This window comes from Molossus molossus, unplaced genomic scaffold, assembly GCF_014108415.1.
Source record: "Molossus molossus isolate mMolMol1 unplaced genomic scaffold, mMolMol1.p scaffold_m16_p_6, whole genome shotgun sequence".
Lineage (NCBI taxonomy): Eukaryota > Metazoa > Chordata > Mammalia > Chiroptera > Molossidae > Molossus > Molossus molossus.
Genome location: NW_023425399.1, coordinates 56,382,024 through 56,401,076, shown reverse-complemented (window position 1 = coordinate 56,401,076; position 19,053 = coordinate 56,382,024).

The following is a 19,053-nucleotide window of genomic DNA, read 5'->3' as shown; positions in this document are numbered from 1 at the left end:
AGGGTGGTATGAGGCTCAAAAGGGTGTAAGAATTAGGCACAGTAGGATGTATGGTTTCTATCCTAATATTTACCTCATGTAAGTCCTGGACAGGGCGATAGTCTCCTGTCCCTGGTTTCATCACAGGCAATAAGGGTGTGTTCCAGGCTGACTGGCAGGACCGGACAATACCTGCCTGTAATAGTCTTCTGATATGCTTAGCAATCCCAACCTTAGCTTTTTGGGGAATCAGATATTGCCAGACCCGTATGGGGGTAGCTGAACTCAAGAGTTGAACAATTATTGGCAGTTGGTGTGCAGCTAAGCCTGGGTGGTTAGTCTCAGCCCATACACCTAGAATTTCATCCTGCAGCTTCCTTAATAGGTTCTTGTTATTTGGATTCTCAGGGTCCCCTTCATATAGTATGTATTCCTCTGATATGGGAACTGACACCATAATTGTCTGTGGTGTCTCCCCTATCGTTAGGGTGGATTCTCCATTTGCAAAAGATATAGTGGCCTGTAGCTTCTGCAGTAGGTCCCTTCCAAGGAGAGGGTAGGGGCAGGCTCGCATAACTAGAAAGGAGTGTGTTATAGTCCCCTTACCTAGGTCAGTGATTCGTGACCGTGTCCAAGGATAGGATTTGGGCTTCCCGGTAGCTCCTATAATGGAGGTCCGTTCATAGGTAAGGGGTCCATGGGACTTTTTGAGTACTGAGTAAGTGGCCCCTGTGTTGACTAGAAAATCGATCGGTTGACCCCCAACTGTCAAAGTTACCATAGGCTCCTGAGGGCCAAGTTTGTAGGAGCCTCAGCCTCTTCATTCTTGGTCCTCAAAGAGGATGCCAGGGGAGTCATTAGCCTGTTCTCTCTCCTTCTTCATGATCCCCTTGGGGCATTCATTCTTCCAATGTCCCTTTCCTTTACAATAAGCACATTGGTCCTTGTTAAGGAGATGCCTTTCTTTCTTTTCTTTTTGGTTTCCTTGGGGTCCGTTTTTTTTTTTTTTTTTTCTCTCTCTCTCTTCTTTGTGCAGAATTTTTAAAAATTATTTTTTAATTTTTTAATTTTTTATAAATTAATTTTTGTTACAGATGTTTCTCCTTTTTCCCCCGCTGATTTCCCCCTCACCCCCCTCCCTGCCCTGTCCCCAGCTTTGTTGTCCATGTGCACTGTTCATGCATACATGCATATAAGTTCTGTTGTTTATCTCTCACCCATCACCCCCTCTTCTGGGGATTGTCAGTCTGTACCCCACTTCTAAGTCTCTGGGACTACCCCATTCCTCAGACTGTTATGTTCATTATATTCCACAAATGAGTGAGATCATATGATACTTGTCTTTCTCTGTTTAGCTTGTTTCACTTAGGATGATGATTTCCAGGTCCCTCCATGTAGTCTCAAAGAATAAGAGATCTTTTTTTTCCTTACAGCTGCGTAGTACTCCATTGTGTATATGTACCACAGTTTTTTTATCCATTCATCTACTAATGGACACTTGGGCTGTTTCCAGATCTTAGCCATTGTAAATAGTGCTGCTATGAACATGGGGGTACATATATTCTTTCTGATTGGTGTTTCAGGCTTCTTAGGGTATATTCCTAGAAGTGGGATCAATGGGTCAAATGGAAGTTCAATTTTTAATTTTTTGTGGTAACACCATATTGTTTTCCATAGTGGCTGCACCAATCTGCATTCCCACCAGCAGTGCACTAGAGTCCCCTTTTCTCCACACCCTCGCCAACACTTATTGTTTGATGATTTGTTGATGGCTGCCATTCTGACAGGTGTGAGGTGATTGTTGTTTTAATTTGCATCTCTCTGATGCTTAGTGATGTTGAGCATTTCTTTATATGTCTCTTAGCCATTTGTATGTCCTGTTTGGAGAGGTGTCTATTTAGTTCCTCTGCCCATTTTTTAATTGGGTTCTTTGTCTTCCTTTTGTGGAGTTGTATGAGCACTCTATATATATTGGAAATTAACCCTTTATCTGATATATCATTGGCAGTTATGCTCTCCCATACAGAGGGTAGCCTTTCCGCTTTGATGATTGTATCTTTCGCTGTGCAGTAGCTTTTTAGTTTGATGTAGTCCCATGTGTTCATTTTCTCCTTTGTTTCTATTGCCTTAGGTGATGTATCAGTGAAAATTCTGCTGTGTATGATGTCTGAATTTTGTTGCCTACAGTTTCATCTGGGATTTTTATGGATTCATGAGTCACATTTAAGTCTTTTATCCATTTTGAGTTTATTCTTGTGTAGGGTGTAAGTTGATGGTTTAGTTTCATTTTTCTGAATGTAGCTGTCCAATTTTCCCAGCACCATTTATTAAAGAGGTTGTCTTGGGGTCTGTTCTTATACTGACCTCGTGGAGTTATTTTTCTGCCCTGAACGGCTAGTAGAATTTTAGTTAGCTGCTTTGTCTGGCTCGTTATGAGATCATCCTTGTTCTGGAGGACTTTTAGAGCAATTTCCAACAACTCACTAAGATTCTTTCCTTCAAATTCTTCTATCTTTTGTAATTTCTTTCTGATGTCTGGGGCCGACTGGGAGACAAAAGCTATGTTAATAATATATTTATTCTCATTTTCTTCTGGGTCCAAGGGAGAATAGGTCTGGTAGGCCTCTAAAAGTCTAAGAAGGCTGCCAGAGATTCACCCCTGCCCTGTAAAACCTCACGTATCGTATTAAAGTTTATGGGCTTCTTAGCTGCGGCCCTTAGACCCCTAAGCAGAGACTGGCAATAATGGCATAAGGCTTCCTGCCCTGCATTGGAGTTGGGATCCCAGTTAGGGGGAAGTGTGGGGGGTTGTTTCTCTATTTCTTGGTGGTGTGCTTGGGTGTCCCCTTCCCCCCTTCCCCCAAAAGTCTTTTCACTGCTTTCCTATATATTCTCCCTCTCTCTTCTGACATAAATAACATTTGCAAAATTTATTGACAATCGTTCCATGTTGGTTGATGGGTACAAAAAATAGTCTCCATCAAGAAGATTAATTCTTGGGGCTTCTCCGAAAAGGAGGGATTTCACTAGTTGAAAAAAGGACATAGATATAACACTGTCCTGGAGGTGCCCCTGGTTGTGGGGGTACCTCACAAAGAGGCAACATTGGAACCTAGGAGTCTGGGATTTCTTCCCTTTTACTGTAAGGGGTTCCTCCGCGGGTATGCGGGGGACTATCTAAATTCTGGGGAAAAGCCAATTGATGGGCCTCAGGAGGTCCCTGTGGATAAGAGGGAGGGTTTAGTAGCCCCTCAATTGGGTCCTCTGTGTCCTCCAGCAACACTAGATAGAGCCTGTTCTTATGGCATGGCTCTAGCTGAGGTATCGTCCAAGATTTTTCTGATCCCTTTGAGGGTTGCTCGAGAGATAATTCCCCTTTTGGTCTCGGTGCAGCTAACATAATAGTGCAGCCCCTGATTTTGGCTTTCATTTTTTTCCCCTCCATTTTTGAGGGTGCTAGGCACTTTCTTAGATAGCCCAGTTTATCATGGGCTGTATCTATCCACACATCTATATATATTTGTTGGTCAAGGTGTGGAACCTTATATATTATAGCTCTGACAGCAAAAAATAGGGAGGGGTCAAATGACCCCTCAAGTGGCCAGTCTATGCCAAACGATGGCCATTCTAATTCACATAGGGTCCTGAGAAAGCCTGAGTCTGCTGGATTCCCGTAGTCACAAGAATGCTTAACGAAATCAGAGAAATTATACAGCATGCATTGGAGCAGTGTTTGGGCTTTTGAATCGGCTTGCCCCATTCTGTGGGAAAGAAAAGAAGCTGGAACATGACAATAACAACACAAGGACAGACAATAACAAACAGTGAATGCCCACTTTCATTCATACACCAACCAAATTCGCAAGCAAATCCAAAACCATAAGCCAGGTATGGCGTCCCGTCCCAACCAGAGTGAGGCAGTTCTGTGGCATCCCAACTGTCGAACACCAGATACAGTTCCTCAGAAAATAACCGAAAACATATGGAAAGAGATGGTGTTTCCCTTACCTCCAGATGTCCCAGGACAAATCCGAAGAACTCGTAGTCAAATCGAAAGCCAATTTGAGGTGAAGAATATGAAGGTTTCCTTCGCCTAGTCCAAGGAGGTCTACCCCAACGAAAGGGGGACCTCGTGGTGATCTCACTGGGGCCTCCAAATGTTATAACCCAGGAGAATCAACCTCACTCAGACACAAAGTAATTTTGAATATTAGGAGCTTTATTACCTGTGCAGGGACTGCAGCCAACCTTTGCAAAGAAGAACTGTAGCACCTGGTAGCAGACTTTCAGCTCTTTTGCAATCAGGGTTAAACAAGCACTATTGACAGAGAGTTAACCAGGTGCAGTACATATCTTCTTAACAGTTACAGTTTTATGGGGTAAAAAGAAGCTTCAGTTTCTCCTTATTTATAGCTGAAGAATGTTACTTTTCGAATTTCCAGTGGAGGTCAAACTCCGGTTAATTTCTCAAGGGGCTAAAGCTGCTTATAACAACAAACAGCAGTACACCAACACCTACAGGGAAATTGACAGGCTCCGAAACCCACTGAGATAGCCAAGATGGTGAAACAAAAAAACAAATCCAAAATGAGAGAACTCTATTGAAGATGAGATCAATGAAATGCAGTTAAGCAAATTATCAGAGGTAAAGTTCAGAGCCATGATCTTGAGGAAGATCAACAGCATCAGTAAGGACATCAGCACCATAAGTAAAGATATAGAAAGATTGAAAACCAACCAAGTGGAAATGAAGAATGATATAGCAGAAATTAAGAACATATGGGAAGGCCTAACAAGCAGACAAGAGGAAGCTGAGAACTGAATCAGTGAATTAGAAGACAAGGTAAAACAAATCAGCCAATCAAAACAAAAGGAAAAAACAATTAAGAAACATGAAGACAGCTTAACAGAACTGTGGGACAACTGGAAACATAATACTTTTCACATCATAAAAGTCCCCAAAGAGGAAGAAAATGGGCAAGGGTTCGAGAATATATATTTAAAGAAATAATGACAGAAAAATTTAATAACTTGGTGAAGAAAGAAGGAATTCAAGTTCAAGAAGCAAAGAGAGTCTGAAGTAAGAAGAACCCAAATAGGCCCACACCAAGACACATAGTCATTAAAATGCCAAAAATTAAAGACAAAGAGAGAATCCTAAAGGCAACAAGAGATAACCAACAGGTTACCTAAAATGGAAACTCCATAAGGCCATCAGCTGACTTCTCACAAGAAGCACTACAGGCCAGAAGGGAATGGCATGAAGTAATCAAGGTCATGAAAAACAAGGATCTGAATCCAAGACTACTCTACCCAGCAAGGCTGTCATTCAAAATAGAAGGTCAAATAAAGAGCTCTCCAGACAAAAAAAAAAAAAAAAAAAAAGGCTAAGGGGAATATATTAACACCAAACCAGCACTGCAAGATATGCTAAAAGGACTGCTGTAATTAGTAGAAAAATAGAAAAAAAAAAAAAAAAAAAAGAACCACACTAAACCAAAATGGCAATAAAAAGTACATATTATCACCTTAAATGTGAATGGTTTGAATGCTTCAAAAAAAAAAAAGACACAGAATAGCTGACTGGATAAGAAAACATAACTCACATATATGTAGTCTACCGGAGACCCACCTCACAACAAAAGACTCAAATAGGTTGAAAGTGAAGAAATAAAAAAAAAAAATCTTTCAAGCAAACGGAAAGCATAAAAAAGCTGGGGTAGCAATACTCATATCTGATAAAGTAGATTTCAAAACATAGGCCATAACTAGAGACAAAAAAGGCCACTACATAATATTGAAAAAATTTATCCAACGAGAAGATATAACCATGGTAAACATATATGCACCCAATATAGGAGCACCAGCATATATTAAAAACCTTTTGGAGGACTTAAAAGGAGAAATCAATAGCAATACAATCATAGCAGGGGACTTCAACACGCCACAGACATCACTGGATAGATCTTCTACACAAAAAAATTACAAGGAGATAAAGACTCTAAATGAAGCACTAGATCAAATAGATTTAATACATATCTACAGAGAATTATACCCCAAAATGGCAGAGTTCAAATTCTCCTCAAGTGCACATGGGACATTCTCAATGACCACATGTTAGAGCACAAACTAACTCTCTACAAGTTCAAAAGAATTGAAATCATATCAAGCATCTTCTCAGATCACAATGGCAAGAAACTAGAAATCAATTGCAACAAGAACATGCTAAGACATTTGAACACATGGAGGCTAAATAGTATGTTATTAAACAATGAATGGGCTACCAAGGAGATCAAGGAAGAAATTAAAAACTTCATGGAAACCAATGAAAATTAACACACAAAAACACAAAATCTATGGGATTCAGCAAAAGCAGTTCTTAGAGGGAAGTTCATAGCACACTACAGGCCTACCTCAAGAAGCAAGAAAAATTTCTAACAGAATATCTAACCTCACAACTTAAAGATCTAGAAAGCAAACAAAAAGAAAAACTAAGAGCAAGTAGAAGAAAGAAAATAGTAAAGATCAAAGCCGAAATAAATGACATGAAGAACAAAAAAAAAAAAAAAAACAATTCAAAGGATCAATGAAACAAAGAGCTGGATCTTTGAAATGATAAACAAGATTGATTGATCCTTAGCTAGACTCATCAAGAAACAATGAGAGAGAACCAAAATACACAAAATCAGAAAGAAAAGAGGAGAAATAGTAACTGACACCACAGAAATACAAAGGATAGTGAACAAATGTTATAAACAATTATACAGAAACAAATTCGACAATCTAAGTGAAATGGACAAATTTCCAGAAACACATAGTCTCCCAAAACTGAACTGGGAAGAGATAGAAAACTTGAACAGACCAATAACAACAAATCAAATTGAAGATGTAATCAAGACACTCCCAGCAAACAAAAGCCCAGGCTTGGATGGCTTCACGAGGGAATTTTACTGAACATTCAAAGAAGAACTAATACCCCCTTTCCTCAAATTATTTTTTTAAAATTCACGAACAGGAAGACTTTCAAAGTAGTTTTATGAGGCTAGCAAAATTCTAATTCCAAAAACAGAAAAAGACACTACAAAGAAAGAAAACTACAGACCAATATTTCTGATGAACATAGATGCCAAAATCCAAAACAAAATACCAGCAAGTTGAATCTAGCAATACATCAAATAAAATCATTCACCATGACTAAGTGGGATTTATCCCAGGGATGCAAGTCTGGAACAATATTTGTAAATCAATAAATGTGATATACCACATAAACAAAATGAAAGATAAAAATCATATGATCATATCAATAGATTCTGAAAAAGCCTTTGACAAAATCCAGCACACATTTCTGATAAAAATGCTCAGCAATGTGGGGATATAGAGATCATATCTCGACATAATAAAGGTCATATATGAAAGACCTACAGCCAACACCATACTCAATGAGCAAAAATTAAAAGCATTTTCCTGAAGAACAGGAACAAGGCAAGGATACCCACTTTCACCACTCCTATTTAATATAGTATTGGAAGTCTCAGCCACAACAATGAGACAGGAGAAAAAAATAAAAGGTATCCCGGAAAATGGCGGCGAAGTAAATGGAGCGACACAGACCATCTCCCAAGACCAAACTGGATTTACAACTAAAATAAAGGCAAATCATCAGGAAAGCGCAGCCGAAACACACATTGGAGGAACACATAACCAGAAACACCCACTCAATCCTAGTAGGCTTGAGGACTTGAGAGGGGGCCAAGAGCCCACGGTCCACAGTGGCCTGGGCAGGGGCCAGGGAACTCGGCCTGAAGTTACTGCTACCGCCTCCCTTGCCACCCTGCATGGGCCCTGGGAACGCTGTAGCCTGCTAAGCTCTCGGATGGAGCCGCACAAACTCACGGACACCAGGGGACTCGGTGGGACGCTGCTTCCAAGGCTGAGTCCCGAGGAATCTGGGTGCTAAGCCCTCAGCGGGTGCCGCGCAGACTTGCGGGAACCAGGGGACTGTGCTTGATGCTACTGCCACCTATGCAGTGCCCTGCTACCGCTGCTCAGTCCTGGGGCTTCTGCTGAGTGCAACCCCCTCAGCTGGTGCCACAGCCACAGCCGCCCTTGGTTGGTAGCAGTGCTCTCGGGTTAAAAGTCCCAGGCAGCTCCAGGACGCAGAGTCCGGACAGAGGCTAAATTGGGAGCAGCCACTCAAATTGGGCTCCAGCAGAGGGAAGGCAGACTGGACTGGAACTGTGTGAGGACACTCGGGTTTTGGAGGGTGCTAAGAGCTTTTGCTGAGTGCAGCCACTCAGGACTGTGGTCATTTTACTTTTTCTCAGGGCCCTGGGGAGAGGCAGTGGCCCCTCCCTCAGAGATTCAACCCCACTTGGTGGCCATTGAAATGCTAATTGAGGCCCATTAACAATGAACACCTGCCTCACTCTCAGGAAATCCTTTTACACTGAGCACCTGAGGGAGTTTTTCAGGCAACTCAGAAACCAAGGGTCTGCAGGTGACCTTTACTAATAGCCTCCAGGCAAAAAAAAGCTAGAGGATGACTACCATTCCCTGGGCGTGCAACACTAACCAGAAAAGCTAAGATTTGACGTTGGTGTTTAAAGTGGGTCCTCCCTGGAGCATCCAAACCCAGGAGAGGGAGCCACAAACAGCAGAACACTAACAACCACTGGGAAAATTTGGCAGACTCCAAAGCCCACTGTGATACCAAAAATGGTGAGAAACAGAAACAAAAGCCAAATGAAAGAACAAGAGACCTCTACAGAAGATGAAATAAATGAGGTGCAGTTAAGCAAGTTAACAGAACTAGAATTTAGAGCCATGATGTTGAGGAAGCTCAACGGCATGTGTAAGGACATGAGCACCATGAGTAAAGAAAATAAACCAGTTGGAAATGAAAAACCAACAGGAAGAAATGAAGAATGACGTATCAGAAATGAAAAACACATTGGAAGGTCTAAAAAGCAGAGTAGGGGAAGCTGAGGACCAGATCAGTGAATTAGAAGACAGGCTAGAAGAAATCAACCAATCAGAAAACAAAAAGGAAAAAAACAATTAAAAAACAGGAAGACAGCTTAAGAGAACTGTGGGACAACTGGAAACGGAATAATATTTGCATCATAGGAGTCCCTGACGAAGAAGAAAGTAAGTGAGGGCTAGAGAATATATTCAAAGAAATAGTGACAGAAAACTTCCCTAATTTGGTGAAGGAAGAAGGCATTCAAGTTCAAAAGCTCAGAGAGCCCCAAGTAAGAAGAACCCAAACAGGCCCACACCAAGACACATAGTAATCAAACTGCCAAAAATTAAAGACAAAGAGAGAATCCTAAAAGCAGCAAGAGATAAGGAACAGGTTACCTACAAAGGAAACCCCATAAGGCTCTCAGCTGACTTTTCACAAGAAACACTACAGGCTGGAAGGGAATGGCATGAAGTAATCAAGGTCATGAAAAACAAGGATCTGAATCCAAGCAAAGATATCATTAAAAATAGAAGGTCAAATAAAGAGCTTCCCAGACAAAACAAGGCTAAGAGAATACATTAGCACCAAACCAGCACTGCAAGAAATGTTAAAAGGAATGCTGTAATTACCAGGAGAAATGGGAAGGAAAATAGAAACACACTAAACAAAAATGGCAATAAATACGTACATATTAATAATCACCTTAAATGTAAATGGACTGAATGCTCCCATAAAAAGACACAGAGTAGCTGATTGTATAAGAAAGCATGACTCATCTATATGTTGTTTACAAGAGACCCACCTTACAACAAAAGACTCACATAGATTGAAAGTGAAGGGATGGAAAAAATCTTCCAAGCAAACGGAAAAGAAAAAAAAGCTGGGGTAGCAATACTTATATCTGATAAAATAGACTTCAGAATGAAGGCCATAACTAGAGACAAAGAAGGCCACTACATAATATTGAAAGCATCTATCCAACAGGAAGATATAACCTTGATAAACATATATGCACCCAATATAGGAGCACCAAATATATTAAAAAAATATTGGAGGACTTCAAAGGAGAAATCGATAGCAATACAATCATAGCAGGGGACTTCAACACCCCGCTCACATCACTGGATAGATCCTCTAGACAAAAAATTAGCAAGGAAACGGAGAGTCTAAATGAAGCACTTGACCAAATGGATTTAATAGATATCTACAGAGAACTACACCACAAAACTACAGAATTCACATTCATCTCAAGTGCACATGGAACATTCTCAAAGACAGACCACATGTTAGGGCACAAACTAAGTCTCTACAAGTTCAAGTAGATTGAAATTATATCAAGCATCTTCTAAGACCACAATGGCATGAAACTAGAAATCAATTGCAAGAAGAACATACAAAGATATTTGAACACATGGAAGCTAAATAGCATGTTATTAAACAATGAATGGGTCACCGAGGAGATCAAGGAAGAAGTCAAAAACTTCCTGGAAACCAATGAAAATGAAGACACAACAACACAAAATCTATGGGATGCAGCAAAAGCAGTTCTGAGAGGGAAGTTCATAGCACTACATACAGGCCTGCCTCAAAAAAGAAGAAAAATCTCTAATAAACGATCTAACCTCACAACATAAAGAACTAGAGAGCAAACAAACAGAAAACCCCAGAGCAAGTAGAAGGAAGCAAATAGTAAGGATTACAGCAAAAATAAATGACATAGGGACCTAAAAAACAATTCAGAGGATCAATAAAACAAAGAGCTGGTTTTTCGAAAAGATAAACAAGATTGATGTACCCTTAGCTAGACTCAGCAAGAAAGAAAGAGAGAGAACCCAAATACATAAAATCAGAAATAAAAGAGGAGAGATAACAACTGATACCATAGAAATACAAAAGATCGTTAACAACTACTACGAACAATTATATGGCAATAAATTCAAAAATCTAAGCGAAATGGACAAATTTCTAGAACACGTAGTGTCCCAAAACTGGATAAGGAAGAGATTGAAAACTTGAACAGAACAATAAAAACAGAAGAAACTGAACATGTAATCAAGACTCTCCCAGCAAACAAAAGCCCAGGACCGGATGGCTTCACGGGGGAGTTTTACAGAACATTCAAAGAACTAATACCCATTCTCCTCAAACTATTTCAAAAAATTCAAGAAGAAGGAAGACTTCCAAACTCGTTTTATGAAGCAGCATAATTCTAATTCCAAAACCAGAAAAAGACACAACAAAGAAAGAAAACTACAGGCCAATAACCCTGATGAACATAGATGCCAAAATCCTGAACAAAATACTAGCAAATTGAATCTAGCAATACACCAGAAAAATAATCCAACATGACCAAGTGGGATTCATCCCAGGGATGCAAGGCTGGTACAATATTCGCAAATCCATAAATGTGATACACCACATAAATAAAATGAAGAATAAAAACCACATGATTATATCAATAGATGCTGAAAAAGCCTTCAACAAAATCCAGCATCCATTTCTGATAAAAATGCTCAGCAGTGTGGGAATAGAGGGATCATATCTAGACATAATAAAGGCCATATATGAAAGACCTACAGCCAACATCATACTCAATGGGCAAAAACTAAAAGCATTTCCGTTAAGAACAGGAACAAGGCAAGGATGCCCACTTTCGCCACTCCTATTTAACATAGTACTGGAAGTCTTAGCCACAGCAATCAGACAGGAAGAAAAAATAAAAGGGATCCAAACTGGAAAGGAGGAAGTGAAATTGGCATTATTTGTAGATGACATGATACTGTACATAGAAAACCCCAAAGACTCCACCAAAAGTTTACTAGAGTTAATAAATGAATTTGGCAAAGTAGCAGGATACAAAATTAATGTCAAGTAATTGATGGCATTCTTATACACCAATGATGAACTCACAGAAAGAGAAACTAAGAAAGCAATCCCATTTACCATTGCGGCAATAAAATTAAGATACCTAGCAATAAACTTAACCAAAGAAATAAAGGACCTATTCACAGAAAACTACAGGTCATTGAAAAAAGAAATAGAGCAAGATATAAAAAAGTAGAAGCACATACCCTGTTCATGGATTGGGAGAAGTAACATCATTAAAATGTCCATATTTCCCAAAGCAATCTATAGATTCAATGCAATCCCCATCAAAATACCAATGGCATACTTCACAGAATTAGAACAATTACTTCAAAAGTTCATATGGAACCAAAAAAGGCCTCGAATAGCCACAGCAATCTTGAAAAGGAAGAACAAAGTTGGAGGGATCACAATACCAGATTTCAGGTTATACTACAAAGCCACTACAATCAAAACAGCCTGGTACTGGCACAAGAACAGGTATATAGACCAGTGGAACAGAATAGAGAACCCAGAAATGGACCCAAGGCAATATGCTCAATTAATATTTGACAAAGGTGGCAAAAGCATACAGTGCAGTAAGGACAGCCTCTTTAATAAATGGTGCTGGGAAAATTGGACAGCTACTTGCAGAAAAATGAAACTAGACCATCAACTTACACCCTACACCAGAATAAACTTAAAATGGATAAAAGACTTAAATGTAACTCATGAATCCATAAAAATCCTAGAAGAGACGGTGGGCAACAAAATTTCAATCATACGCAGCAGAATTTTTACTGACACATCACCTAAGGCAATAGAAACAAAGGAGAAAATGAACACATGGGACTACATCAAACTCAAAAGCTTCTACACAGCGAAAGATACAATCATCAAAACGGAAAGGCTCCCCACTGTATGGGAGAGCATCATTGCCAATGATATATCAGATAAGGGGTTAATTTCCAATACTTATAGAGTGCTCATACAACTCCACAAAAGGAAGACAAAGAATCCAATTAAAAAATCGGCAGAGGGCGGACCGAAAAATGGCGGCGGAGTGAACGGAGCTACACAGACCGTCTCCCAGAACCAAACTGGAATTACAACTATAACACAGACAAATCGACGGGAAAAACCAACAGAAAAGCAGCTTGCGAGGACCATACAACGAGGGACACTGACTCCATCCCGGTAGGCTTGCGAAGGCGCGAGACGGGGCTGGGAGCGCACGGTCGGCAGCTCGGCAGCGGCCTTAGCTATAAGCGGCGCCCGCGGGTTACACTCCCAGGCGGCCCCACAGCGCAGCCGGGACAGAGGCTAAAATAGCCACAGCCACTCACCTTGGGCTCCGGCAGAGGGAGGGCAGACTGGACTGGAACTGTGTCGGGACACTCGGGGTTTGGAGGGCTCTCGGAGCTTTGGCTGAGTGCAGCCACTCAGGACGGTGGCCACATTGCTTCTTCCCAGGGCTCTGAGAGAGGCAGCAGCCCCTCCCTCGGAGATCCAACCCCACCCTGTGGGCCATTGAAGTGTTAATTGAGGCTCACTAAGGACCAGCATCTGCCCCACCCTCGTGAAAGCCCCTTGGCTGAGCACCAGAGGGAGTTTTTCAATCAACTGACAACCCTAAACTCATCAATTAACCTAGACTGCTAGCTTCCAGGCAAAAAGCTAGAGGATAACAGTACGTTTCCTGGGCTGGCAACTTTAACCAGGAAAGTAAGATTTGACAGTGGTGTTCAACGCGGGTCCTCCCTCGCTCATCTAAACACAGGAGAGGGAGCCACAAACAGCAGAACACCAACACCCACAGGGAGAACTTGACAGGCTCCAAAGCCCAGAGTGATAGCTAAAATGGTGAAACACAGAAACAGAAGCCAAATGAAAGAGCAAACCACCTCCACCGAAGATGAGATCAATGTGGAGCAATTAGGCATGTTAACAGAGCTAGAATTCAGAGCCATGATCTTGAGGAAGCTGAACAGCATGAGTAAGGACATAGAGACACTGAAAATAAGCCAAATGGAAATTAAAAACCAACAAGAAGAGATAAAAAATGACATATCCGAAATGAAAAACACATTGGAAGGTTTAAAAAGCAGAGTAGGGGAAGCTGAGGACCGGATCAGCGAATTAGAAGACAGGGTAGAAAAAATCAACCAATCAGAAAAACAAAAGGAAAAAACTATTAAAAAACAGGAAGACAGCTTAAGAGAACTATGGGACAACTGGAAACGTAATAATATTCGCATCATAGGAGTCCCCGAAGAAGAAGAAAAGGAGCAAGGGATAGAGAATATATTCAAAAAAATAGTGAGAGAAAACTTCCCTAATTTGGTGAAGGAAGAAGGCATTCAAGTTCAAGAAGCACAGAGAGTCCCAAGTAAGAAGAACCCAAACAGGCCCACACCAAGACACATAGTAATTAAAATGCCACAAATTAAAGACAAAGAGAGAATCCTAAAAGCAGCAAGAGATAAGCAACAGGTTACCTACAAAGGGAACCCCATAAGGCTCTCAGCTGACTTCTCACAAGAAACACTACAGGCCAGAAGGGAATGGCATGAAGTAATCAAAGTCATGAAAAACAGAATCTGAATCCAAGACTACTCTACCCGGCAAGGCTATCATTCAAAATAGAAGATCAAATAAAGAGCTTCCCAGACAAAAAAAAGCTAAGGGAATACATTAGCACCAAACCAGCACTGCAAGAAATGTTCAAAGGACTGCTGTAATTAGCAGTAGAAATGGGAACAAAAATAGAACCACACTAAACAAAAATGGCAATAAATAAGTACATATCAATAATCACCTTAAACGTAAATGGACTGAATGCTCCCATAAAGAGACACAGAGTAGCTGATTGGATAAGAAAGCATGACTCATCTATATGTTGTTTACAAGAGACCCATCTCTCAACAAAAGACTCACATAGGTTGAAAGTGAAGGGATGGAAAAAAATTTTCCAAGCAAATGGAAAGCAAAAAAAAGCTGGGGTAGCAATTCTCATATCTGATAAAATAGATTTCAAAATGAAGACCATAACTAGAGACAAAGACGGCCACTACATAATATTGAAAGGATCTATCCAACAGGAAGATATAACCTTGATAAACATATATGCACCCAATATAGGAGCACCAAAATATATTAAAAATCTTCTGGAGGACTTCCAAGGAGAAATCGACAACAATACAATCATAGCAGGGGACTTCAACACCCCGTTGACAGCACTGGATAGATCCTCTAGGCAAAAAATTAGCAAGGAAACAGAGACTCTAAATGAAGCACTAGACCAAATGGATTTAATAGATATCTACAGAGAATTACACCCCAAAACTACAGAATACACATTCTTCTCAAGTGCACATGGGACATTCTCAAAGATAGACCACATGATAGGACACAAACTAAATCTCTACAAGTTCAAGAAGATTGAAATCATATCAAGCATCTTCTCAGATCATAATGGCATGAAACTAGAAATCAACTGCAACAAGAACATGCAAAGACATTTCAACACATGGAGGCTAAATAGCATGTTATTAAACAATGAATGGGTCACCGAGGAGATCAAGGAAGAAATCAAAAACTTCCTGGAAACCAATGAAAATGAACACACAACAACACAAAATCTATGGGATGCAGCGAAAGCAGTTCTGAGAGGGAAGTTCATAGCACTACAGGCCTACCTCAAAAAACAAGAAAAATTTCTAATTGACTGTCTAACCTCACAACTTAAAGAATTAGAAAGCAAACAAAAAGAAAACCCCAGAGCAAGTAGAAGGAACGAAATAGTAAAGATCAGAGCAGAAATAAATGACATAGAGACCAAAAAAACAATTCAAAGGATCAATGAAACAAAGAGCTGGTTTTTCGAAAAGATAAACAAGATTGATGGACCCTTAGCTAGACTCACCAAGAAACAAAGAGAGAGAACCCAAATACACAAAATCAGAAATGAAAGAGGAGAAGTAACAACCAACACCACGGAAATACAAAAGATCGTTAACAACTACTATGAACAACTATATGGCAACAAATTCGACAATCTCAGCGAAATGGACAAATTTCTAGAAACACACAGTCTCCCAAAACTATTCCCGGAAGAGATAGAAAACTTGAACAGACCAATAACAACTAAGGAAATTGAAGAGGTAATCAAGACTCTCCCAGCAAACAAAAGCCCAGGCCCAGATGGTTTCACGGGGGAGTTTTACCGAACATTCAAAAAAGAACTAACACCCATTCTCCTCAAACTATTTCAAAAAATTCAAGAAGAAGGAAGACTTCCAAACACGTTCTATGAGGCCAGCATAATTCTAATTCCAAAACCAGAAAAAGACACTACGAAGAAAGAAAACTACAGGCCAATATCCCTGATGAACATAGATGCCAAAATCCTGAACAAAATACTAGCAAATCGGATCCAGAAATACATCAAAAAAATTATTCACCATGACCAAGTGGGATTCATTCCAGGGATGCAAGGCTGGTACAATATTCGCAAATCAATAAACGTGATACACCACATAAACAAAATGAAGAATAAAAACCACATGATCATATCAATAGATGCTGAAAAAGCATTCGACAAAATCCAGCATCCATTTCTGATAAAAACGCTCAGCAATGTAGGAATAGAGGGATCATATCTCGACATAATAAAGGCCATATATGAAAGACCTACAGCCAACATCATACTCAATGGACAGAAACTAAAAACATTTCCATTAAGAACAGGAACAAGACAGGGATGTCCACTTTCGCCACTCTTATTTAACATTGTACTGGAAGTCTTAGCCACAGCAATCAGACAGGAAGAAAAAATAAAAGGGATCCAAATTGGAAAGGAGGAAGTGAAACTGTCATTATTTGCAGATGACATGATATTGTACATAGAAAACCCTAAAGACTCCATCAAAAATATATTAGACTTAATAAATGAATTTGGCAAAGTAGCAGGATACAAAATTAACGTCAAGAAATCGACGGCATTCTTGTACATCAATGATGAACTCACAGAAAGAGAAACTGAAAAAACAATCCCATTTACCATCGCTCCAAAAAAATTATGATACCTAGGAATAAACTTAACCAAAGAAGTAAAGGACCTATTTGCAGAAAACTACAGGTCATTGAAAAAAGAAATAGAGGAAGATATAAAAAAGTGGAAGAACATACCCTGTTCATGGATTGGAAGAATTAACATAATTAAAATGTCCATACTACCCAAAGCAATCTATAGATTCAATGCAATCCCCATCAAAATACCAACGACATATTTCATAGAACTAGAACAAATACTTCAAAAGTTCATATGGAACCAAAAAAGACCCCGAATAGCCACAGCAATCTTGAAAAAGAAGAACAAAGTTGGAGGGATCACATTACCAGATATCAGGTTATACTACAAAGCGACTGTAACCAAAACAGCCTGGTACTGGCACAAGAACAGGCATATAGACCAGTGGAACAGAACTGAAAACCCAGAAATGGACCCAAGGCAATACGCTCAATTAATATTTGACAAAGGTGGCAAGAGCATACAGTGGAGTAAAGACAGCCTCTTTAATAAATGGTGTTGGGAAAATTGGACAGCTACATGCAAAAAAATGAAACTCGACCATCAACTTACACCCTACACAAAAATAAACTCAAAATGGATAAAAGACTTAAATGTGACCCGTGAATCCATAAAAATTCTAGAAGAAAATGTAGGCAACAAAATTTCGGACATCATACGGAGCAGAATTATCACTGATACATCACCTAAGGCAACAGAAATAAAGGAGAAAATGAACACATGGGACTACATCAAACTAAAAAGCTTCTGCACAGCAAAAGAAACGATCATCAAAATGGAAAGGCAACCCACTGTATGGGAGAACATCATTGCCAATGATGTATCAGATAAGGGGTTAATTTCCAATATATACAGAGAGCTCACACAACTCCACAAAAGGAAGACAAAGAACCCAATTAAAAAATGGGCAGAGGAGCTGAATAGACACCTCTCCAAACAGGACATACAAATGGCCAAGAGACATATGAAGAAATGCTCAACATCACTGATCATCCGAGAGATGCAAATTAAAACAACAATGAGGTATCACCTCACACCTGTCAGAATGGCCGCCATCAACAAATCATCAAACAACAAGTGTTGGCGAGGGTGTGGAGAAAAGGGAACTCTAATACACTGCTGGTGGGAATGCAGACTGGTGCAGCCGCTATGGAAAACAATATGGTGCTACCTCAAAAAATTAAAAATTGAACTTCCATTTGACCCAGTGATCCCACTGCTGGGAATATACCCTAAGAAGCCTGAAACACCAATCAGGAAGAATATATGTACCCCCATGTTCATAGCAGCACTATTTACAATAGCTAAGATCTGGAAACAGCCCAAGTGTCCACCAGTAGACGAATGGATCAAAAAGCTGTGGTACATATACACAATGGAGTACTATGCAGCGGTAAGAAAGAAAGATCTCTTATCCTTTGAGACGACATGGAGGGACCTGGAAAGTATTATCCTAAGTGAAAGAAGCCAAGCAGAAAAAGACAAATACCACATGATCTTACTTATATACGGAATATAATGAACATAACAGTCTGAGGAATACAGTAGACCCAGACACATGGAAGTAGGGCACAGACTGACATCCCTCAGAAGAGGGGATGGGGGGTGGGGGGGTGGGAAGAGATAAACCACAGAACTTATATGCATGTATGCATGACCAATGGACATGGACAACTAAGCCGGGGACAGGGTGGAGGGGGTGGGGTGGGGGGTGCCAATGGGGTAAAAAGGTAAAATATCTGTAACAAAAAAATAAATAAAAATTCATAAAAAAAAAAAAAAAAAAAAAAAAAAAATCGGCAGAGGAACTAAATAGACACCTCTCCAAACAGGACATACAAATGGCTAAGGAACATATGAAGAAATGCTCATCATCACTAATAATCAGAAAGATGCAAATCAAAACAACAATGAGGTATCACCTCACACCTGTCAGAATGGCCTCCATCAACAAATATTCAAACAACAAGTGTTGGCGAGGCTGTGGAGAAAAGGAGACTCTAGTGCACTGCTGGTGGGAATGCAGACTGGTGCAGCCACTATGGAAAACAATATGGTGTCACCTCAAAAAATTAAAAATTGATCTTTCATTTGACCCAGTGATCCCACTTCTAGGAATATACCCTAAGAAACATAAAACACCAATCAGAAAGAATATATGTACCCCCATCTT